The sequence below is a fragment of the Sarcophilus harrisii genome, chromosome 5 (assembly GCF_902635505.1).
Source record: "Sarcophilus harrisii chromosome 5, mSarHar1.11, whole genome shotgun sequence".
Taxonomy (NCBI): Eukaryota; Metazoa; Chordata; class Mammalia; order Dasyuromorphia; family Dasyuridae; genus Sarcophilus; species Sarcophilus harrisii.
In genome coordinates, this window is record NC_045430.1 from 80,681,953 (window position 1) to 80,707,381 (window position 25,429).

Consider the following 25,429-nt stretch of genomic DNA (forward strand, 5'->3'; position numbering starts at 1 on the left):
AGCAGCCACATACATTTGACACAGAGTAGGGCTGTTTGTCATTCCCTGTGGCAAAACTGTCCATTCATATCTTTGATAAGGCTCAGCTAAGTTAACGCTGGGCACTGAAAAGGCAAATCTTTCCATATCCTCCTTATCCAGAGGGATAGAATAGAAACAATCCTTAATATCTATGAAAAGAGGCCATTCTCTAGGCAACTGAGTAGGAGATGATCCAGGCTGAAGAGTTCCCATAGTTTCCATCTGTTCATTCACTTTCTTAAATCCTAAATCCCATTTTCAGATTTCTTTTCACTGACAAACACTGGGAAATTCCAAGGACTTAGAAGGTTTTAAGTGTCCTTGTCAAGCTGTTCCTGTACTATATCTAATAAGGCCTGAATTTTATCGTTACTTAAGGGCCACTGTTCTATCCACACTGGTGATCAGTTTCCATTGGTGAAAGTGTTGGCCTTCAACAGCAGCCCTGCTTAAAAACCAAGTATTCATTTTTAACCCTAATTTGTAAAACTCTCTTCCCCAGATTGATGGGGATTTTTTCTACTATAAAAGGAGTAAAACTCCTGTTTGCCTTCAAAAGTCCATCTCATAGGGCGCACAACTTCAGCTGCTATTGATCCTCCTACACCAGACATGTAGGTGTCTGCTTTAATCTTTGGCCAGTGATGGCATGGCACCTCTAATGACTGTCCGATCTACAGTGTCACCAATCCTTTCCAATGGAAGGCCATTTATATAGATTTGTGAGCATAGGTCGGTCAGTTGTTACAGCTGCTGTCAGTAAATTGTGGATTTGTGATCTGGAATCAGAATCTGGTGACTATACCAGGCTGCTTATTAGGATTCCTGTGATAAACCGATGCTACTTATTTCTCCTGGGTGATAAGTCACAATTGTCTGCCTGTATTGGTGACTGGATATTATCTACATATTCCCAGTTTCCACAACAGTGTGTGGATGGACACTGTTTTAACATGCTCTAGGAGGTAAAATGGTCAAGCCTACTTGCCTGGAGGCAAGGATCCATAGGCTGAGAGGAACAGATTACACCTCTCCAGGGTATCTAGTTGCTCAGCTGCATACAACTCTATTTTTTCCTAATTGTAATCCCTTTCTCCCATCAGGTTCCTTCCTGGCTGATTGATTGGTAACCTTTCTCCCATCATCGGCTTCTGCTGGGTATTGGACTCTGGGCACTCTCTGGGTTCTCATTGGCTGCCATCATGCCCAATGTTTTTGCTGGGGCCCTTGGGTGGGCCCTCATCTCGTTCCCTGAACCTGTCTACATTCTGAGGCCCAATGGAAGCCTCTGATGCATTTTGGACATGGGGTACTGGGTCTTGTTCTTCCACCCTGCTTTTCACTCTGCCTCTATACACATTGAGCTTTCAGATGCCCTACTTTGCCACACTGAAAGCATTGAAGTGTTTCTAAATTCCTTGCCAGAAGGACCCTTGTCTACATTGTTGGGATCTTGGAAGTCTGATCATGTCTGGCTATAAAAGGCATTTGTGCCCACTGTGGCAGCATCTTATGAACTCCTCTAAAGGAGCATCCTTGTCAGTCTATATAATCCTTCTGCACACCTCATTAGCATTTTCCTTAGCAAGTTGCCTTATTAAAACATCTGTTGATGAATTTTCCCATTAGTTTTTGTAAGCAGTCTGCAAACATCCACAAAAGTCAGCAAGGTTCATCTGGCCCTTGATTATTTTTGAAGGCCTCACCTTTGTCTTTTTATTGTGATCGAAGTCCGCTTTGATAGCATTAGATAATTTGCTATCTGCTACTGGATAATTAATCTTTGTGACGTCTGCATATGGACCTATACTGTTAGTAGGTCATGGTGATCCAGTATGAAGGCATTTGACTATTTGTTGGGCTTGTATCCACAAGGCTACTATTTTCGAAGCCACGTAATTTTTGCAGGTTCTAGGCATCCCTTGCTATAGATTTCCAGTTTAGGAGTCGATTTCAAAAGCCTAATTCTGTAATAGCATCTTAACATAGCTGGATGTAGCCCCATTAAGAGTGCAGCCTTTTTAGGTCTTTGATGATTTCTAGTTAAAAGGGCGTATCTTGACTTTGTTGACCACAGGCATTAACGGGAAATTGGAAAGATGTGGCTGGAGCTCCCTCGTCCACGCCCTTTCTTTGGCCTTCAAAGCCCTCTTGTTAATCTACTTCATTGGATACTTGGGATGCTGGGGGAGGTGCTGGTGCTGCACTAGCCCCCACTGCTCCTCCTCCTCCATCCTGGAGGGTGGAGTTGATGGAGGAAGATTCAATCACCTGCTCCTGAGGTGGGACTGGAAGCTGCCTCTGAGGTGGAAAGTCACCACACCCTTGCTCCATTAAGTCTCCATGCCCCTTGGGATATGGTCATTAATCTCTTCAATGCCTTCCTCCTTAATATCAGGTCCTCTTTGGCTTCTCCAAGTGGGAGCAATGGTTTCCTCTTCCTTTAGGGATAGGGTTTTTAATCTAACGAATTATATTGTATAAATAAATACCTCAATGGAAATTGAATGAGGACCGTTTTCATTTAATATCAGAACTTTGTCCAACAGGGACCAGATCTTCAGAGAGATCTCTCCTTCTAAACCAAGGGAAGATGGTTTAATGTACCAGAAGTCTAGCTACCTGTTAAGTTATAATAGCCGTCCTTCTATCAGCTAAGCATGCTTTCTATAGCACCAACCTATGGTAGGGTTGAAGGGTTGAAGGGTTGGGGCAGGATGGAATCTTGCCATTTGTCCCATTTAGCCAAAAAAAAAATAAATTACTGGTTTAGTTTTAAGAAAATAAATTCCCTGTTTGTCCATTAACAATACTTCACCCAAATTCGTCACGGAGACTTCTTCAGTCCTTTGGTTCCGCGTTGGCACCAAATTGAAGAACGTGTATTTTAAATCAGCAGGATTCAGGAATTCAGGTTAAAGGGGAAAATGAAGTCTTTATTCTCAGTGAAGATGGTTGGAGGGAAAGAATCCGATAGCTTTCTGCTGAGTCAAGAAGCTAGCTGGATCAGCAGCCACATGACCAGTAGCTAGGAGAAAAGGAATCCAGGCCCAATCTCTCCCAGCTTCTCTTCCTGTTCCTCTGTCTGCCTCCACCCACCAAAATCATCATTTCCTCTACAACACATCAGGACTTGCACTGAGAATGGGCAGGGACCATTCTTTATCCAATCATGTATATAGAGTATAGCCCAATTACTACTTAGCCTCATGTACTTGAGACCTCAGTGCATCAACTCAAACTTCAGCCCATTACACATCCATATGTGTGTGTATTCAAGTGTTGTGAAACAGAATATTACTATAGTCCCTGAAGAACTGAAATTGGGAATTAACCAAAGGGCAATGGAAAGGGTCATGGCATTTTTGAATCAAGTGTAAATACAGTAGAAACAAGGGATTAGGTACTAGACATATTTTAAAGAATGCAAGCAAAATAATGTATAAGAAAAAAAATTGTTATATGATAAAGACAAGGGATGTCTGATGACAAAATGATGTGCTCCACTATATCCTTATACTGCCAAGAAAAAGCTAGGGAAACCTTCAGAATGTAGTGTTGGCACCTGCCTGTGGCAGATTTGTGAAACACATGGACAAGAGTCACAATGGATTGTTTAAGCATGAATGAGTGATAATTTGCATCACTTGAGGAAGTTCCTGTCTGGGTGAGATCACAGATCCATTTGAGCAAATATGTATATGAATTACTTTTGAATAAAATAATCCATTAACATTTTCTTAAATGCCTACTATGTGCCAGACAGTGTACAAAGTACTGGGGATACAAATACAAGCAAAAGACAGTCTCTAACCAAAAGAAACATAATTTAATAGAGGAGACAATATGAGAGCAAATAGAAACAAAACAAGCTATATAATGAATATATAGGAAATAACTAACAAAGGGAAGGCACTGGAATTCAGAGGAGCTAAAGAAGGCTTCCTGTAGAAAATGAAAATACCAAATTATGATAAGACTATCAATAAGTGGGAAGGAACAGAAATTATAATATGTTCCTCTAAAAAGTATTACTGCCTCCAGTTGTAATTACCTTCTGGAGCTGGAAAATGAAGCTGGCTGCAACCGGAACACATTTAACTAAAAGCCAGCAGAATCAGTTAATTGGTTCGATGAGAATATTACCACTGTCAGCTTCTATCGGCATTTCCAGCCAAACAGCACATTTAAGACTATTGTACTAATAGATAGCACTGATGGAACTTGCAGTTTATTAAAATTCCATCTTGCAAAATTTGGCTTTTTTAATTTATTGAAAGCAATATCTATCCATGCTAATACTTGTTATCCGTGTTTCCCTCTCAAAAAAATATGATAAAATGTTTCAGAGTACAGTGTTTTATACAAGACTGATACCTTTGTCTACTCTTTTTCTGTTTGAGATAATTTTTGCAAAATAAATTATTCGTCCTTGACTTGAATCCTCCTCTGATGCCTCGATATACCAGGAAGGTATCTCTGATTTCTCAAAATCTTTTACAACGGAATGAAATTTCTTGGATGTTACAGAAACCTGGAATGGATTCAAATAAATGACTGGGAGAAAACTATGCCCTTCAACTCTCTCCCACTGATGAGGCATACTAGCTAAGACCAAAGGTGTTCATCACCATGGTGACCACAAATTGATGAATTGTGCAGGTCAAGCCATTCATGAAGAATGATAAAGAGAAGGAACATGGATATACATGAAAAACATCCCTCTTGAAAATACTCTGATCACTTCCTTATAGAAAGTTCTATACTGAGAATTTACTTGTAAAAGGTAGTGATCAGGACCTCACCTTTATTTGATTTTGATTTCTTTTAATGTGATACATAAAAATGAGGAATGTAACATGAAAGAAAGAATAGAAGAAAGGGAAGAAAGAAAAATTCTGACAAGAAAAAAAATATATAGAATACTCAAATGTGGGTATAATGGAAAGAAGTGATGTCTTGGTCTAAGCCAAAGATTCTTTAACTGTGGGTTATACTAGATGTTTCTGTAGAGTTAGCCCAAAGGTATCTGTTCTTCAGACAGGTTAATCCCAGTCCTGGGTGTTTCTTCAGATCTTCTCAGGTTGTATCAGGAGGACCCCTGTTCTACTCCAAATCTTTTTGATTTTTCAGTAGTTTATGTTCAGCCTGAGGTGCAAATTTGTTCTATTTGTGGGGGAAATCTGGAGAGCTTGAAATTACAACCTACTCCACTATCTTCCCAGAATCCTCCCTTTAATATATATTTAAAAGGAATAGCAAGTTGTACATAATATATTTATAGTTTCATGTGCAATCATCTTTTTTATTATACTATGTCACAGAAATCTTTTTTATTTCACAAATTAAAAATTATTATTTTTTAAAGAAAGGGGGGGGAAAGGAGGTGCATAAGAAGCTTAAAGGGAAAAAAGACAACATTTGCAACAACCAATGTGGAGAGTAAGATAGATAATCAATCTGAAAGTTAAAAAAAAAAAAAGATTGCCCTGACACAGTGGAGGCCCAATTGATATTAGATAACAAATTTTATGATTCTACTTTTTTTTTTTTTTTTTTAGCAGTATGGGCATGAATAGATGGTAGGAGTAATTTGGACTTGGGGCTTGACAATACAGGAGCAGAGGACAAAAAAGCAAAGGATTTTAAAATTGAGGATAGGGTAACATTGAATTTGTTTAATATGGTGTCAAGATTGGAAAGTGAGAATACTGTAACAAAAGTAGGTCACTACTGAAAAAATTATGAAAGGTATAGGGATTATAAAAAGATTGTAGAGAGAACATAAAATAGATATAAGAAGAATGGATATAAGTGAAAGTGGAATGTTAAGAGACAGTGGCTGGATAAAGTAAGTTCAAAATTCTTGATAAATAAAGTAAGTATGTATGATGGCCAGATTAAGGAAGCTGAAAAGTAGAGGTGGGAACAGGTGGGAGCCATCTAAACCAGAGGGAGGTGGAGATGGTATTAATGAGATATTAGTACCAGAAATGATATGATCTTGAATGTTGATGAGATTACTAAAGAATAATGGAGAACTACAAAGAAATGCAATTAGGGTAAGACTGGAAAACATAGCTTTTCTGGGCACTCTGTCAAAATGGAGCTTCCTGAAAGGAATTCCCCTATTCTCCTCCAATTAGGAGAACTCAAGGGAGTAGGAGGAACTAATGAAAGAGGTGAGCATGGAGTACATTTCAAGTATCTAGGATAATTAGGACAAAAATATGTAGGTAGAAGATGAAGCAATAATTTCAATCTAGCAGAACTCTGACTATATTAGAGAGAAATAATATATAATAAGACTGTAAATATAGATTGGGGTCAGTTTATGAAGTGTTTTAAATACTAAACACAGGGGTTTATATTTGAAGAAATAAAATAGGAGCGGTGGAATTTATTAAGCAGGGGGGTAACATAATTAGAAATATACTTTAGGAAATTCACTTTAGCAGCTGTGAAAGATTAGGGGATGCATTGGAGTGGGGAGATATTTGTTGCAGGGAAACCAATAAGAAAGTATTTCATTAGATCAGGTGAGATGAGAGAAGACTCTGAACTAGAGTGGTAATGGTGTGACCCAAGTTCACAAGAAATGTCTGTGAGATAGAAATGACAAGTTTTGGTAGTTGATTAGATATGTAATGTCAGTGAGAATTAAGAGTCAAGAATGACACTGAAGTCATAAGCTTGAGTGACTGAAAGGAGAGTGGTAGTTTTTCTTGCCAGTCATAAGGAAATCCATTTCAAATTTTTATAACTCCACATTACTAAATATTTCAAAAATCTTCCTAGTTGTCAATAATAAATCATATTTGTCTAAAAATCATGATTGTTGTCAATAACTCATATTTGTCTAGTACATTGTACTAGTATAAAATACTTTGCATACATTATCTCATTCAATAGTTTCAATGATATGGTTGGTACGAGATTATCATCCCTATTTTGTTTGTGGAAACTGAAACTCAAAGTAGTTGACACTTGCTTAAGATTACATGATAGAAATGGTAGAATTTGGAAAATAGGGTCTATTGAGTCCAAATTGAGTGTTGCATAATATTGTGCTTGTTTTAAGCCTCAAAACCTATCTCATTGTGAAAAACTGAAGAAAAAAAAAGGCAATGCTAGAAATGCCTTCTTTTTCATCTACTCAGTAGCAATTCTTGTCATAGACAAGCAATGACTGTAAGTTTATCATTAATATTAGCTTCCTAGAATTTAGAGAGCACTTCTTATTTTTTATGTTGAATATATTGAAAATGCATCCAATAAAGTTCTATTTAAATATCTCATCACTGTGAGTAAGTGATCCTGGACTATCCAAGTTTTTAATCTAGTGGAGTGTAAGACTTGCCTGGTTCTCCCAAGTCAGACAGTTAGACAGTAAATTTGTCTCTCAAGGAGCAGCTCAGCTCAATTTAGAGATGCTCATCACTAAAAAGTTAGTCACCATGTTATGGTTTTGGGTCAATGCCCTATTGTTGGTCACAATTAGTTCAGCAGACTATCTTTTATAGTAGAAGTATCAAACAAACACGTGAATGATCTAAAACAAAATAAAATATAATTGGAAAATATTTAACAAAATAGATCAAAATACAATGGAATATAGATAATGTTAATATGTGATTTAAAAAAAAAATTATGCATGGTGTAGTGATCCTGCTTTCTACACCAGATTGCTACCACTATTCTATAGCACGGATAATTCACAATCTATTGGTGGAAGGGTGGCTTAATCCAGGGATGTTTTAAATTTGTTAAAGTATTGAGATGTATATAGTCAAAGTAGAGGATTCATTCCATCTCACAGTACCATGGCAGGCCTGTCCTCCTTAGCTTCTCCACTGAAACCAAGACTCCAGAAGGCCTCTAAGAAAGCTAACCCGGGCCCCAGGAAAGGAGACATAATTGTGAAGGAGATAATAAAGGATTTGGACTTTAACCCCTGGCTACTCTTGTGGTGATTACTGAAATCAAGGCTGGTCCAAAGACCTCCCGAAAACAAACAGAGAACATTACATTTTGGCCCCCAAACAGGGACTAAGAACCTACATCCATGACTCAGAAATTTGGGTAAGTACAAAAATAGACAAGAAGAAACTTTGTTAAAGGCTAAGATAGTGTTTCACCTGAAATGGGGCAAATGTTTAGAAAACAGCCTTCTTTTCCACTTAAAGGAAAATCTGTCAAAATCATGGTTAGACTAATAAAAACCAAGGATTGATTGTAATTGGGGAGCAGATCATTGAACTTTTAGAAACAGAACAATACACATCTCCTTGGTTCCCAAAGGAAAAAGAATTCGATCCAGAGGAGTAGAAATTAGTAAGACAGCAACTAAATGAATATTACAATGATAATTACTAATTCAATTTCTAAAGAAACATTTCATACATATAACTTAATATAATTGGCTTTAAGGAATTATATAAGTATTAGAATAATTAAAAAGAAGAAAGAACAGGAGGGGGAGGATACTGACAAACTAGATGAAAAGGATGAAAAATTAGACAAGAAAGGGGTTAAGTACAATTCTGATGAAATTAAGGAGTGTGGTGCTTCATAGCAGGAACCATTAGGGCATTCCTCATATCTTGACCTGCCCCTCTTAATTAACCCTTTATGGGTGGAGGGAAAAGGAGGAGGGGGAGGGGGAGTGACACCATCAGCACCACTCATCCAGGAGCTTTGTCCACTCCCTATGACAAGATTACAAAAGGCACTAGTTAAAGCTAAAAAAGAAGGACAGGATATATCTGATTTGATAAATGCATACCCTGTTATTGAAGAGTTTGATTTTTCAGGTCAACAAAGGAGAAGATACATTTCTTTTGATCTGAAAATTATTAAAGATTTAAAAAAGGGTTGTACTCTTTATGGGGCTACATCATCTTATGTTAAGACGGTATTAGAGAATTTGGCTTATGAAATTTTAACCCCTAGTGATTGGAAATCTATAGCAAGGATATGTTTAGAACATGGATAAAACTAGTTGTGGCTTTCAGAGTATAGTGAACTATGTAGGATACAAGATCTGAAAATTATTAAAGATTTAAAAAAGGGTTGCACTCTTTATGGGGCTACATCGTCTTATATTAAGATGGTATTAGAGAATTGGCTTGTGAGATTTTAACCCCTAGTGATTGGAAATGTATAGCAAGGATATGTTTAGAACATGGACAAAACTTGTTGTGGCTTTTGGAGTACAGTGAACCATGTAGGATACAAGCCCAATGAAATAGGCAGACTGGAGTTAATATCCAAATCACCTTTGATCAACTAGCAGGTAAAGGTCAGTATGCAGATTTTAATACAGATTAATTACCTTTTGATAGCATATGAACAAATTGCTCCTGCTGCTATCAAAGCATGGAGCCCCCTTCCAGGAAAAGATGGAGGGGAAGCCTTCACAAAAGTAGAACAAGGTCCAAATGAACATTTTGTTGATTTTGTGGGACATCTGCAGATAGCTGTCATGCAAATGATTAGAGAAAATGCAGCTACAGAATTATGATAAGACAACTGGCTAGAGAAAATGTTAATGAAGTTTGTAGAAGAATTATTCTGGGACTACACAAGGATGCTCCTTTAGAGGAGAGCATAAGATGCAGTGCCACAGTGGGCACAAATGCCTTTTATACCTAGGTTATGATGAAGAACATGGGAAGACAAGCTCCCTCTTGGCAAGGGACTTGCAGAGAGATTCATCAATGTTTTGAATGTGGGCATCTGAAACTAAGCATAAAGACAGAGTGAGAAGAGCATAAAGACAGTTGTATTCATGTACAAAATACAACAAGGGCTTCCAATGGGCCTCAGAATGTAGATTGACCCAGGAAAATGAGAGGCGGGGACCAGTTTTAAAACTTCACACAAAAAACAGGTGGGGCATGATGGCAGCTGAGGGTACACCCAGAGAATCTTTAGACGTTCAGGATGCTGATGTAATCAATCAGCCAAAAACCAATCAGATGGCAGAAAAGGATGACAGCTGGGGAGAATACAGGCTTTTTTACCCAACAGAATGGCAGTGTCCAGTGTGAGCAGCTTCAATATAATCACCAGGTGATGTGGAGAGATCCCAAAAGTGTTGAATGGAAGGGACTAGATAGGTTAACTGATTAGAAGAAAGGGTTTGCTTGTATCTCTACAGATAGAGAAGGAATCAGATGGGTACCAACAAGCACCTTAAGAGAGACAGAAAAAGAGTAAAAGCTCGAAACAAAGGACAAGACCTAAGAAACATCTGACACTGAAAGAGCATGGCTGATAATGAGACAGTTGCAGAACTTCAAAAGCAGCAGGAATCATTGTGCAGAACTTCAAAACCAATAGGAATCAGTGGTTTCCCTGAGACATGAGAAGACTGACACAGGACTTCAAAATCTGCAGGAATCATTGGACTTCCTAAGATGAAAAATTGTTGATAAGACTGATGCAGGACTTTAAAATATGCAGGAATCATTGACTCCCCTAACACAAGATGAGACTATTGCAGGATTTCAAAACTTGTGGAAATTAATGGATTCCTGACACAATAGATGATAGATTAATTTTGGACTATTTCTAGGACTTATGGACAAGTATAATTCCTCTTGTTGACTCACATTATTTGTTATATCACTACTAGCCTGTGTAATATTGCTATGTGGTTATGTAATAACTCCCATGTTGATGGATTTATGTATAACTGTTTCAAGTGAGACCCTTCAGAAACCTGTTAATCTGGTTTGATTCCCCATTTCCTTTGGTGTTTTCATCTCCCTTCCTGAGACATCAGGGAGAGCATGATCATCTCCTTTTTTTGGTGTTTTCACCCCTTTTTTGAGGAGTCAGGGAAGACATGATAACCTCCTTTTTGGGGTTCTCACTTCCCTAAGAAGCCAGGGAGGACATGACCACCTATAGTCTAAAACAAAAGAAAGCAGGAGATGTTATGGGCCAGAACTCTGAACATGAAACAATGATTCTTACAAGGTGCTAAGTCAGTGGAATTTGAGACAATGGTCATCTAGTTTAACATGGTGATTAATAGTTATTTAAGTTCAGTATGATTGATTTAATCTTACAACAAGTAAGGGTTTCCTAGTGATATAATGATTGGTTTATACTTAGAATAGAGCATATAAGCCAGGGGGGATGCAGAGACAGATTCATTCCACCTTCATCAGCCATTATGGTGGCTGTTCTGGCCTCCTGCATTTCCTCCACTGAGACCAAGTCCCGTCTGCAGGCCCTCCAGAAAACTAGTGAAGCCCCAAATGAAGGGCATAGGACTTTGAAGAAGATAATAAAGAATTTGGACTTTAACACCTGGCTATTCTTGTGGTGATCACTCTACTGAAAAGAAGGCTGCTCCCAAGACCTCCAGAAAACCACCAAGAACATTATAAAGCCCAGAAATTTTATGCTCAGGAGTTGATCCAGTCTCAGCTTCTACCACAGTTGGGATTGAAGTAAAGCCCCACCACACTCAACTGTGGTTCTCAGTGAATGATTCAGAGCTTCTAGTTTTATCTGTGGAAGGCATTTCATAGATTTGTGGTCTATTGTTAATGTGTAGGACAACAAATTACCTGCTGAATGGCCATCAAGCTACATGTGAGAAAACATATTTCTAGCATAGTTGCTCTTGTATTCATCATTTTAATGAAATTTGAAGCTCTATGAAACTTTTTTTTTTCCTTTCAAGCATTTGAAAGAACCTTGGTCTGTGTTGTTTCCAAAGAAGGTGCAAATGTGATAACAAATAATTGTGACCAAATCTTGAAATTATGAAAGGAAACTTTACTTAGATATTTAAGTCAATGAATAGTCAAAATGTTCAGATAATTTCTGAAACCTCAATATATCTGTCTCCCTATAACAGAAATTCTTAATCTGGGGTTTGCTTGTTTGCTTTTAAAAATTATTATATAAATAACAATATTCAATACACTTATCTTCTAATTCCCTATGCATTTTCTTTTATGCTTTTAAAATTAATATTCTGAGAAGGGATTAATAGGCTTCACCAGACTATGAAAACAGTTCAAGATATATGCAAAAAGATTAAAAATATTTTAAATATACTGATTCATAAATAATAAATAGTGGAAAAGAAATATTGCATTCAGATATAATTTTGCCATTTGGTCACATTACTAATCACTGGCACTTCAATCACCATTTGCATTTTAGATTAAATATTAGAATTGGTATCCAAATAGACTTCAGTAATCAAAGCTGGACACAATGTTTAGATTTCTGGAACATCACATTTCATTATATCATATTGAAATATAATATATCCTGGCCAAAAAAAAAAAAAAAAAAAAAAGAGAGAGAGAGGCCTTTCTGAAGCTTTGACATGAATAAAGAACAACTAGTATTCACTGCCCTCAGTTAAGGCATTCATAATTACTAAGCATATTCAGAGAAGGCATGAGGGTATCTAATGTGATCTAAATAAAAATGAACAAATTAATTTGTTCCAGGTCTGAATTTATCTTAGTTGCAGTCCTTATCCCAGCTCATCCCAGAAATTTAGTTTCCCAACTGTCCACCTATCGTTCCATTCTACAACTTCCGTATCTAGTTCATCTTCCAATTGTACCACTAGAAACATGTTACTTTTTCCACTCAGAGCCTTCAATTGAGAATATAATCCCATTGTATGAAAAATAAAATAGAATAATTCCTGAGATTCAACATCTTCTAAGGTCTGGGTTTAGCCTCTATCCGTTCAGCCCTATCACATACAAGTTGTGTATGATCTACATTGTAGTCAAAATGAATCATTCTTCATTTTCCAATTCTCTTCCTTTCCTTTCCCAGCTCTATGCCCCAGCTTTTGGGATAAAAACTCACTATTTGACAAAAATTCTAGGAAAATTGCAAACTAATAAGGCAGAAATGAGGCATTGACTGACACCTAAAACTGCATAATACCAAAGATAAGATCAAAATGGGTTCATGATTTAGACAAAAAGAATGATATTATAAGCAAATTAGAAGGACAAAGGATAGTTTACCTCTAAGATATATGGAGAAATAATGGATTTGTGACCAAAGAAGAATTGGAGTACAATATTTAACACAAAATAAGTGATTTTGATTATATTAAGTTAAAAAGGTTTTATACAAACAGAACTAATGCAGACAAGTTTAGAAAGGAAGCAATAAAATGGGAAACCATTTTTATATTGAAGGGTTCTGATAAAGGCCTTATTTCTAAAACATATAGAGAATTGACTCAAATTAATAAGAATTCAAGCCATCCTCTAATTGGTAAATTGGTCAATGGATATGAACAGACAATACATAATGTTTAGATGAGGAAATTGAAACCATATCTAGTCATATGAAAAGGTGCTCTAAATCATTATTGATCAGAGAAATGCAAATTAAGAAAACTCTGAAGTATCACTACATACCTTCTCAGGTTGGCTAAGATAATAGGTTGTTCTATTTCTTTTTCTGAAATGGGACAATTTAAGCAATTTACTTACTCCTCTGTTAATCTAAGAAGTCTATATTTTTGGAGGTAGTCATCCATTGTCTAAGATGATAAGAAAAGATAATGACAAGTGTTGAAGGGGATTAGAAAATTGGGACATTAAAGCACTGTTGGTAGAGTTAATGAAATGATCCAACCATTCTGGAGAGCAATTTGGAACTATGCCCAAAGGCTATCAAAATGTGCATATCCTTTGATTCAGGAGTGTTTCCACTGAGCCTATATCTCAAAGAGACCATAAAGGAGAGAAAGGGACCTACATGTATAACAATGTTTGTGGCAGCCCTTTTTGTAGTAGCAAGAAACTAGAAACTGAGTGAATGCCTATCAGTTGGAGAATGGATGAATAAGTCATAATATATTAATGTTATGGAATGTTATTTTTCTATAAGAAATGTTCAACAGGATGAGTTTTGAGAGACCTGGATAGACTTACATGAACTGATGCTATGTGAAATGAGGAGAACTAGGAGATCATTGTACATGGCAACAGCAAGATTATAGGAAGATCAATTCTAATGGATGTGGCTCTTTTCAGCAAAGAAATGATTGAGGTCAGTTCCAATGCTCTTGTGATATAGAGAGCCATCTATAGTCACAGAGAACTGTGGGAACTGAGTGTGAATCCCAACATAGCATTTTCACTCTTTTACTATTTGCTTAAATTTTGTTTTCTTTCTCATTTTTTTCTTTTGCAGCACGATAATTGTATAAATATGTATACATATATTGATTCTAACATATGTTTTAACATGTTTAATATATATTGGATTACTTGCCATCTAGGGGAGGGAGAGGGGAAAAAAAGGGAAAATTTGGAATACCAAGTTTTATAAGGGTCAATATTGAAAAATTATCTATGCATATGTTTTAAAAATAAAATGGTTTGATGAAAAAAAAAAGAAAGAGAAATCTCATAATGAATGATAGCAAATTGTCTCAGTAAAATAAAATCTTTAGGTAAGAGATAAGGGGAGGGGATAGATTTGCAGAATGAAGAGACAGTCTCTAAAAACTTAGGGAAGGTGTGACTTGCTGCAGTGAGGACATAATTAAAATTGGTTAGCATAAATTTATAGAAAGGAATCCAGAATGTAGAAAGAGTGAAGAAAAAAAAACCATAGTAGAAATTTGACTGTTTTCCTCAATGAAATATTCAAAACATAAAGTTGCAACATGAAATCACAATACTATAAATACCCTAAGTGACTTGAGAAGAATAGAGATCCTCCAAAAAGAAGTTGGAGAATTTACACAATTTAAAAGCAAGTTGAATCAAATGAGGTATATAAAATGTGTATTATCTTCCTTTTTCACTTTTAATATATTTTATTTTTTCTAGTTACATGCAAAACAATTTGTTTTTAAAACTTTGAATTCTACATTTTTTCCCTTCCTCCTGTGAAGGATGTAGAAGACTCTTACCCAAAATGACTATTCAAAGATCACTCAGTAGAAAACAGAAAAGTTGTTTATTGAAACCTCCAGAGGATGAGCCATCCCATCAAGAGATAAGAAACAGAAAGCTCATGGTAGGAAGCTAAAGAAGTAATAAAGATACATATCTTTTATATAAGAGATTACATCACAAGTAAGAGAGCATTAAGAAGGGGAGAAGGAGGCATCTAATTAGTTGTTGCTATTAGGAAAGATTGGAAAGGAAGGTTTCTGTTTCCCCAAAATCACCTGATCTCTAGGAAACTGAAAATTAGGCCTTCAGGCTTAATCAAACAGATAATGGTCAAGCTAATAGGCTAAATATCCATAAATGTCAAATACTGATAAATGTCATCAGCTCAGTTAAGTAAATATGTTTAAAGCTGGCCAAGACTCAAGTAAATATGGGCCTGCACATATTATACATGTCATAGGGGAAACACAGAAATAATGAAAATAAAAAACAGAAAAAGAATTCATACATTCCTGTAAGTTCTTCACTTTATTTCTCTATTCCACACACTCTCATCCCCCTTCTCTATTGGGAAGGCACATGTTACATTATGCAAAATATTCATATAAAAGTCATATTGCAAAAGAAAACACAATATTCCCCCTCTCTAAGAAAGCCCTCAAAAAATAAAGTTTTAAAAAGTGTGCTTCAGTCTGTATTCAGACACAATCAGTTCTTTCTCTGGGTATCGATAGTATTTTTCATCATTAGATCTTCATAGTAGTCTTGGATCATTGTATTTCTGAGAAGAGCAAAGTTATTCACAGGTGATCATCCTACAACATTGCTATTACATTGTTTACAATCCATTTCATTTTACATGACCTCATGGAGTACTTTCCAGGTTTTTATGAGAGCATTATGCTCATCATTTCTTATAGAACAATAGTATTCTATCATAATTACATACCACAATTTATTCAGCCATTCACCAAATGATGGACGTTCACTAGATTTTCAGAACTTTGTTCTGAAAAAAAAGCTGCTATAAATATTTTTGTAGATATAGGACCTTTTCTTTTATTTTTTAAAATCTCTTTTGGGATATATGACTTCTGCTGGTATTTTTAGGTCAAAGGATGTGTATGGCTCTATTCAAGGGTCCTCAAACTACGGCCCATGGGGCAAGATGCAGCAGCTGAGGATGATTATCCCCCTCACCCAGGGCTATGAAGTTTTTTTATTTAAAGGCCCACAAAACAAAGTTTTTGTTTTTACTATGGTCCGGCCTTCCAACAGCCTGAGGGACAGTGAACTGGCCCCCTATTTAAAAAGTTTGAGGACTGCTGCATAGCCCTTTGGACATAGATTATATCTTTTGATCAATTATCAATTGGAGAATGGTTTGTATTTTTTTTTAAATAAATTTGACTAGGTTCCTTATATATTTGAGAAATGAAGTCTTCACTAGAGAAACCTGCTTCAAGTTATTTTTTGAATAATTACTATTATTAAATATTACTATTGCCAATTGAATTTCCCACTTGTTTATTCTTTTCTTTCTGTCCTGTCACCCTGACCCTCTTCAAAAGTGTTTCACTACTGACCAGCTCCTCCTCCAACATGCCTTCTCTTCTATAACCTCCTCCTTCCTGTAGCCCCTTCTTCTCCAATTTTCCTGCAAAAAGATAGATTTCTGTACCTACATTGAGTGAGTATTCTTTGAGTCTATTCTCATTCCCCTCTTTTTCTTCTTCCCCTCAACTATAAAAGTTTTTTCCTGACTCTTTTGTGGCAGATAGTTTATACCATTTCACCTCTCCATTTCTTTTTCTTCCAGTACATTCCTTAATTTATTTTTTAGATAGTATCTCTTCATATACAACTAACAATTGTATGCTCTCTCTGTACATACTCCTTCCAATTGCCCTACTAATGAGAGAGTTCTTATGAGTTACTAGTATCATCTTCCCATGTAGGAATGTAAACAAATCAACCTACATCAACAATTTCCCTTCCCTGATTACCCCCTTAAGTTTTTCATGAATCCTGCATTATTTGAACATCAAAATTTCTACTCAGCTCTGTTTTTTTTTATCATAAATGTTTAAAAGTACTCTATTTCATTAAATATTCAGTTTCCCCCTGAAAGATTAAACTGACTTGTTGAATAGGTGATTCTTGGTTGTAATCCTAACTCCATTGCTCTCCAAAATATCATAATCCCACCCCTCCAAACCTTTCATATGGAAGCTGCTACATCTTATGTTATCCTGACTGTGGCTCCATTATACTCGAATTGTTTCTTTCTGAATGCTTGCAACATTTTGTCCTTTACCTAGAAGTAGTAGAATTTGGCTATAATATTCTGGGGCTTTTTATCTTGGGATCTCTTTTAGGAAATGATTGGTGGATTCTTTCAATTTCTATTTTAACCTCTGGTTCTAGGATATCAGAACAATTTTCCTTGATATTTTCTTGAAAGATATTTATAGCCTATTTTTTTTTTTTTTTTTGATGATGGCTTTCAAGTAGACCAATAATTTTCAAAATTATCTCTCCTGGATCTATTTTTCAGATCAGTTGGTTATCCAATGAGATATTTTACATTGTTTTCTATTATTTTGGGGGGGGGGTTGTTTTATTATTTCCTAACTTCTCATAAAATCATTAGCTTCCATTTGCTCAATTCTAATTTTTAAGGAATTGTTTTCCTCAGTAAGTTTTTGTACCTTTTCCCCATTTGACCAATTTTGTTTTTTAAAATATTCCTCTCCTCACTGCTTTTTTTTTGGTATTTTCTTTTGCATCATTCTCATTTTTCTTCTTAATTTTTTCTCTATGTAATTTTTTTCTTTACCTCTCCTACTTGATTTTCATAAGCCCCTTTGAGCTCTTCCATATTCTGAGACCTATTTTATTTTTTCTTTGAAGCTTTGTATGTAGAAACTTAGATTTTTTTATTTTCTTCTGAGTGTGTATTTTGATTTTCCTTGTCACTATAGTAACTTTCTATGGTCAGAATTTTTTTTCTGTTGTTTGCTCATTTTCACTAACATATTTCTCAGCTTTTAACTCTGTTAAAGCAGGGTTCTTTTTCTAGGGTGGAAGGTGCAATGTTCCAAGCTTCAGAAGTTTTGTGTAGCTATTTTCAGATATTCTTCTAGTGATCGGTACTGTGAGAAAGCAATGCAACCTGAATCTGAGTATGGAAAAAGCAATAGAGTCCTGCCACAGGGCCAGCAAAGACACCCCAGTAATCTCCTTCTGATTAGCTGCTTGAAAACTTTGGAAGTTGATGATGGTAGCCTCTTTTGTTATCTTTGCTGGCACTTCCAGTGCTACTGCTGCTGCCATCACTGTTGATTCAGTGATTTCCAAAGCCTGCTCCTGGTTTTCTGGGTCTCTCCTCATACTATAGTGCAACATATCTTTTCTGACAGCCTTCTAAGTTTGCTTGGCATTTATGAGCTGAGAGGTATGGAAGCTACTTTTGCCAATTATTTAGAGGCTCCAAGGCCTGCTTCTGTTTTTTTGGGGGGCAGGAATTGTGTCATGTTGAGGCTTTGCTGGGTGCTCTAGTCCCACTTTGGTGCAACAGACTTTTCCAGCTGATCTTCTAAGTTAGCTTCAACTCAAATATTTTTCCACTACATCTTTTTGTGGATTCTGACACTCTAAAATTTGTTTGGAGTTATTTAAATGTATTTGGCAAGGTTTGGGGAAAAAACTTGGGTAAGTCATTGTTTTTACTCTTTCGCCTTGGCTTTGCATCCACCCTATACTCTTAATAAATAAGAACAAAACAATTCTATCAAATGAAGTGATTGAAATTCTGGCTTTTCCACTCAACTGAAAAGTGGTAGGGCCAGACTATATCTAATTATTAGTTCAAATATTTACACAGTTGCCTTTTATCAAATTCCTTTCAATATAAGCCTGATTACATTTTTCTTTTAATAGAAAGCATTTCATAATTACAGTAGTGCTAAAATATGAGAATAATGCTGGTGACCTCAAATATTGATCAATGAAGTTTATATGACATTGACAATTTATACTGTTTACAAGTAAACAATGTGTGGATTCTGAAACAAATGCACTTTAAGAGTACTTAACCTGTTTTGTCTAATAATTTGCTAATTATTGACAAGGAAGTCAAACAAAACAAGTAGATAAATCCTTGATGTTCTTGGATGTTATCACTCTATATGACTACCTAAAATACATTAAATAGAACTTTCATCTGAAATAGTTTCAAAATGTCATCTGGATTTAGTAAATTATTTTTTAATGCATATCACACAAAGATTTTTTTTTTTTCTTTTTTTATTTATTTATTTATTTTTTTTTATTTTTTTAATTTAATAGCCTTTTATTTACAGGATATATACATGGGTAACTTTACAGCATTAACAATTGCCAAACCTCTTGTTCCAATTTTTCACCTCTTACCCCCCACCCCTCCCTAAATGGCAGGATGACCAGTAGATATTAAATATATTAAAATATAACTTAGATACATAATAAGTATACATGATCAAAACATTATTTTGCTGTACAAAAGAATCAGACTCTGAATTATTGTACAATTAAGCTGGAAGGAAATCAAAATGCAGGTGTGCATAAATATAAGGATTAGGAATTCAATGTAATGGTTTTTAGTCATCTCCCAGAGTTCTTTTTTCTGGGTATAGCTAGTTCAGTTCATTACTGCTCCATTAGAAATGATTTGGTTGATCTTGTTGCTGAGGATGGCCTGATCCATCAGAACTGGTCATCATCTAGTATTGTTGTTGAAGTATATAATGATCTCCTGGTCCTGCTCATTTCACTCAGCATCAGTTCATTGTAAGTCTCTCAGGCCTTTCTGAAATCATCCTGTTGGTCATTTCTTACAGAACAGTAATATTCCATAATTTTCATATACCACAATTTATTCAGCCATTCTCCAACTGATGGACATCCATTCAGTTTCCAGTTTCTAGCCACTACAAAAGGGCTGCCACAAACATTCGTGCACATACAGGTCCCTTTCCTTCTTTATAATCTCTTTGGGATATAATCCCAGTAGTAACACTGCTGGATCAAAGGGTATGCACAGTTTGATAACTTTTGAGCATAGTTCAAACTACTCTCAAAATGGTTGGATTCGTTCACAACTCCACCAACAATGAATCAATGTCCCAGTTTTCCCATCCCTCAACAATCATCATTATTTTTTCCTGTCATTTTAGCCAATCTGACGGGTGTGTAGTAGTATCTTAGAGTTGTCTTAATTTGCATTTCTCTGATTAATAATGACTTGGAGCATCTTTTCATATGACTAGAAATAGTTTCAATTTCTTCATCTGAGAATTGTCTGTTCATATCCTTTGACCATTTTTCAATTGGAGAATGGCTTGATTTTTTATAAATTAGAGTTAATTCTCTATATATTTTGGAAATGAGGCCTTTATCAGAACCTTTGACTGTAAAATATTTTCCCAGTTTATGCTTCCTTCTAATCTTGTCTGCATTAGATTTGTTTGTACAAAAACTTTTCAGTTTGGTATAATCAAAATTTTCTATTTTGTGGTCAGTAATGATCTCTAGTTCTGCTTTGGTCATAAAGACCTTCCCTTCCACAGGTCTGAGATGTAAACTATCCTATGTTCCTCTAATTTATTAATGATTTCATTCTTTGATGCCTAGGTCATGAACCCATTTGACCTTATCTTGGTGTACGGCATTAGAGTATGGATCAGTGCCTAGTTTCTGCCATATTAGTTTCCAATTTTCCAGCAATTTTTATCAAACAGTAGTTCTTATCCCAAAGCTGGGATCTTTGGGTTTATCAAAGACTAGGTTGCTATATTTGTTGACTGTTTTATCCCTTGAACCTACTCTATTCCACTGATCAACTAATCTATTCCTTAGCCAATACCAAATAGTTTTGGTAACTGCTGCTCTATAATATAATTTTAGATCTGGTACAGCTAAGCCACCATCATTTGAGTTTTTTTTCATTAATTCCCTTGAAATTCTTGACCTTTTGTTTTTCCATATGAACTTTGTTGTTATTTTTCTAGGTCATTAAAATAGTTTTTGGGAGTCTGATTGGTATAGCGCTAAATAAATAGATTAGTTTAGGTAATATTGTCATCTTTATTATATTTGCTCGCCCTATCCAAGAGCATTTAATATTTTTCCAATTGGTTAGATCAGACTTAATTTGTGTGAAAAGTGGTCTGTAATTTTGCTCATAAAGTTTCTGATTTTCCCTTGGCAGATGATTCCTAAATATTTTATATTATCAGTAGTTACTTTAAATGGAATTTCTCTTTGTAACTCTGACTGTTGGATTTTGTTAGTGATATATAGAATGCTTGATGACTTATGTGGGTTTATTTTATAACTACAACTTTGCTAAAGTTGTGGATTATTTCTAATAACTTTTTAGCAGAATCTCTGGGGTTCTCTAAGTATACCATCATGTCATCGGCAAAGAGTGATAATTTGGCTTCCTCATTGCCTATTCTTATTCCTTTAATCTCTTTCTCAGCTCTTATTGCTATAGCTAGCGTTTCTAATACAATATTAAATAGGAACGGTGATATGTGGCAACCTTGTTTCCTCAGATCTTATTGGGAATGGTTGCAGTTTGTCTCCATTACATATGATGCTTACTGATGGTTTTAAATAGATGCTGCTGATTATTTTAAGGAAAAGTCCATTTATTCCTATACTCTCAAGTGTTTTTAATAGGAATGGATGTTGGATTTTATCAAATGCTTTTCTGCATCTATTGAGATGATCATATAGGTTTTGTTAATTTGGTTATTAACATGGCCAATTATATTGATAGTTTTCCTAATATTGAACCACCCTGCATTCCTGGTATAAATCCTACTTGATCATAGTGTATTATCTTGGAGATGATTTTCTGTAGTCTTTTTGCTAATATCTTATTTAAGATTTTAGCATCAATATCATTAGGGAGATTGGTCTATAATTTTCTTTCTCTGTTTTCAGCCTACCTGGTTTAGGTATCAGTACCATGTCTGTGTCATAGAAGGAATTTGGTAGGACTCCTTCATTTCCCTATTTTATCAAATAATTTATATAGCATTAGGGGCCAATTGTTCTTTAAATGTTTGGTAAAATTCACATGTAAATCCATCTGGTCCTGGGGATTTTTTCTTAGGGAGTTGTTTAATTGCCTGTTCTATTTCTTTTTCTGAAATGGGACTATTCAAAATTCCTTCCTTCTCTATTAGTCTGGGAAGTCTATATTTTTGGAGGTAGTCATCCATTTCATTTAGGTTATCAAATTTATTGGCATAAAGTTGAGCAAAATAACTCCTTATTATTTCTCTAATTTCCTCTTCCTTGGTGGAAAGTTCTCCCTTTTCATTTTAAGACTACTAATTTCATTTTCCTCCCTCCTTTTTCTAATCAGATTTACAAAGGCTTATCTATTTTATTGGCTTTTTCATAGAACCAACTCTTAGTTTTATTAATTAGTTCAATGATTTTTTACTTTCAATATTTTAATTTCTCTTTTAATTTTAGAATTTCCAATTTAGTATTTGATTGGGGTTTTAATTTGGTCTTTTTAGTTTTTTAGTTGCAAGCCCAATTCATTAATCTTTTCTTTCTCTGTTTTATTCAAAGTAAGCCTCTAAGGATATAAAATTCCTCTTATTACCGCTTTGGCTGCATCCCACAAATTTTGGTATGATGTCTCATCATTGTCATTATCTTGAGTGAAATTATTAATTGTATCTATAATTTGCTGCTTCACCCAATCATTCTTTAAGATGAGATTGTTTAGTTTCAATTACTTTTTGGTCTATTTCCCCTAATTTTTTGTTGAATGTAGTTTTATTGCATCATGATCTGAGAAAGCATTTACTATTTCTGCTTTCTTGCATTTAATTTGAGGTCTTTATGTCCTAATATATGGTCAATTTTTGAATAGGTTCCATGAACTGCTGAGAAGAAAGTATATTCCTTCTATCTCCATTCAATTTTCTCCAAAGATCCAACATACCTAATTTTTCTAATATTCTGTTTACTTCTTTAATTTCTTTCTTATTTGTTTTGTGGTTTGATTTGTCTAATTCTGAGAGTCAAGGTTGAGATCTCCTACTATTACAGTTTTGTTGTCTATTTCTTCTTGCAACTCTCTTAACTTCTCCTTTAGGAAGCTGAGTGCCATACCACTTGGTGCATATATGTTTAATATTGATATTGCTTCGTTGTTTATGCTACCCTTTAGCAGGATGTAGTTTCCTTCCTTATCTCTTTTAATTAGATCAATTTTTACTTTTGCTTGATCTGAGATAAGGATGGCTACCCTCTTTTTGACTTCACCTGAAGCATAATAGATTTTGCTCCAGCCTTTTAGCCTTTACTCATATATGTATCCCCCTGCTTTAAATGTGTTTCTTGTAAACAACATATTGTAGGGTTCTGACTTTTGATCCAGTCTGCTATCTGCCTCCTCTTTATGGGGAGTTCATCCCATTCACATTTACAGTTAGAATTACTAAATCTGTATTTCCTGCCATCCCTAATATACCCTCAGATTGTGCTTTACTTATTCTTGCCTCCCCAACCCTCTTTCCCCTTTTAAACTTATGTACCCTCTTGTATCACGATACTTATCCTCTTTATAATCCCTCCCTCCCCTTATGGTCTTTCCCCTTCCTTCCCTTATTACTCTTTTTCTTTTCCTTTTCTCTCCCCCGTTTTTAATGAGGCGAGAGAATTTTCTCTAAAACAAATGTCAATTATTTTTTCTTTGCGCCAACTCTGATGAGAGTAAGATTCACACAATGTTCCTCCCCTCTCTAAATTCCCTCAGATATGATAAGTTTCCTTAGCCTCTTTGTGGGATGTGGTTTCCCTCTTTTATCCCTCCTTCCACCTTATTCTGCCATCATCCCTTTTCCATATCTACTTCCCTTTTTATGTTATATCAGTACTATCAAATTTTACATGTATTTTTTGTATATCCACAATAGAAATACAATTCTCAAAGTTATTTTACCTTTTCTGCATCTCTTGGTTCTATTCTTGGAGATCAAATTTTTTTGTTTAATTCTGGTTTTCTTCAGAAACAAATGGAATTCATTTGTTTCATTAAATGTCCATCTTCTTCCCTGGAAGAAAATGCTCAGCTTAGCTGGGTAGTTTATTCTTGGCTGCATCCCAAGTTCTTGTGCCTTCGGAATATCATATTCAGGCCCTTCTTTCCTTTAATGTAGAGGCAGCCAGATCCTGGGTGATCCTTATTGTGGCACCTCGGTATTTAAATGGTTTTTTGGGTGCTTGTAAAATTTTTTCCTTAATCTGATAGTTTTGAAATTTTGCCACAATATTCCTTGGTGTTTTTATTTTAGGGTTTCTTTCAGTAGTTGTTCGATGAATTCTTTCAATGCCTATTTTGCCTTCTGATTCTATTACATCTGGACAGTTCTCTTTGATGATTTCTTGTAAAATAGTATCTAGGCTCTTATTTTCATCATAGTTTTCGGAAAGTCAATAATCCTCAGATTATCTCTCCTAGATCTATTTTCCAAGTCTGTCATTTTAGCAAGTAGATAATTCATGGTTTTCCAGTTTGTCATTTTTTGGTTTTGCTTGACTGATTCTTGCTGTCTCATGCATCATTAGTTTCAATTTGTTCAGTTCTAATTTTTAAAATTATTTTCTTCATTAGCTTTTTTACTTCTTTCTGTATATGTCCAATTTAGTTTTTTGAATGTATTGTTTTGGTCTGTGGAATTTTTTCCATTTCACTAATTTTTTTTTAGTGAATTATTTTCTTTTCAATTCACCGATCCTACTTTCTTGCGTGTTCTTTGTCTTTTCCAATTCAGGATCCTACTTTCTAGTGAATTCTTTATTTTTCAATTCACAATTCTTACTTTCCTGTGATTTTTTATTTTTCCAATTCACCAATTTGCACTTCCTGGAATTTTTAACTTTTCAATTCGTATTTCAGGAAGTTGTTGCTCTCTGTAAAGGACTTCTCTTTCCTTTCCCCATTTATCTTCTAACTCTTTTTGAGACTTTTAATGGTCTCTTCTATGAGAGCATTATGTAAGGAGGACAGTCTGATGCATTTTTGCTGTTTGGAGTCTCTTCAGGTTTGCTGACCTGCTCTTTTTCTGCATAGAAGCTGTCGATTGTTCTTTTCATCTTTTATTCATGTTTTAAAAGCCTTTAGGGTAGTCTCTAGGCAAGGGGTTACAGCTTCCTCTGCAGAGCAGGAAAGATTTAAAGCGATTTCCGGCTCAGAGGTATGGGAAGTGCTCTGGGTGAGAGTTTTCCCTTCCCCAACAGGAAGTGGATTCAGCACTGGCCGAGCTATCAAACGGCTTAGTAGGGCTGAGTGGTATTATCGATTGCCCTAGGCTAGAGACTAAGTGGTGAAAGTGTCACTGCCCCAGGCGGAGCCTCTTGTGGGACTGTGAGTATTAGCAGCTGAGCGCAGACGCAGAACCGCCCTGAACTCTGCC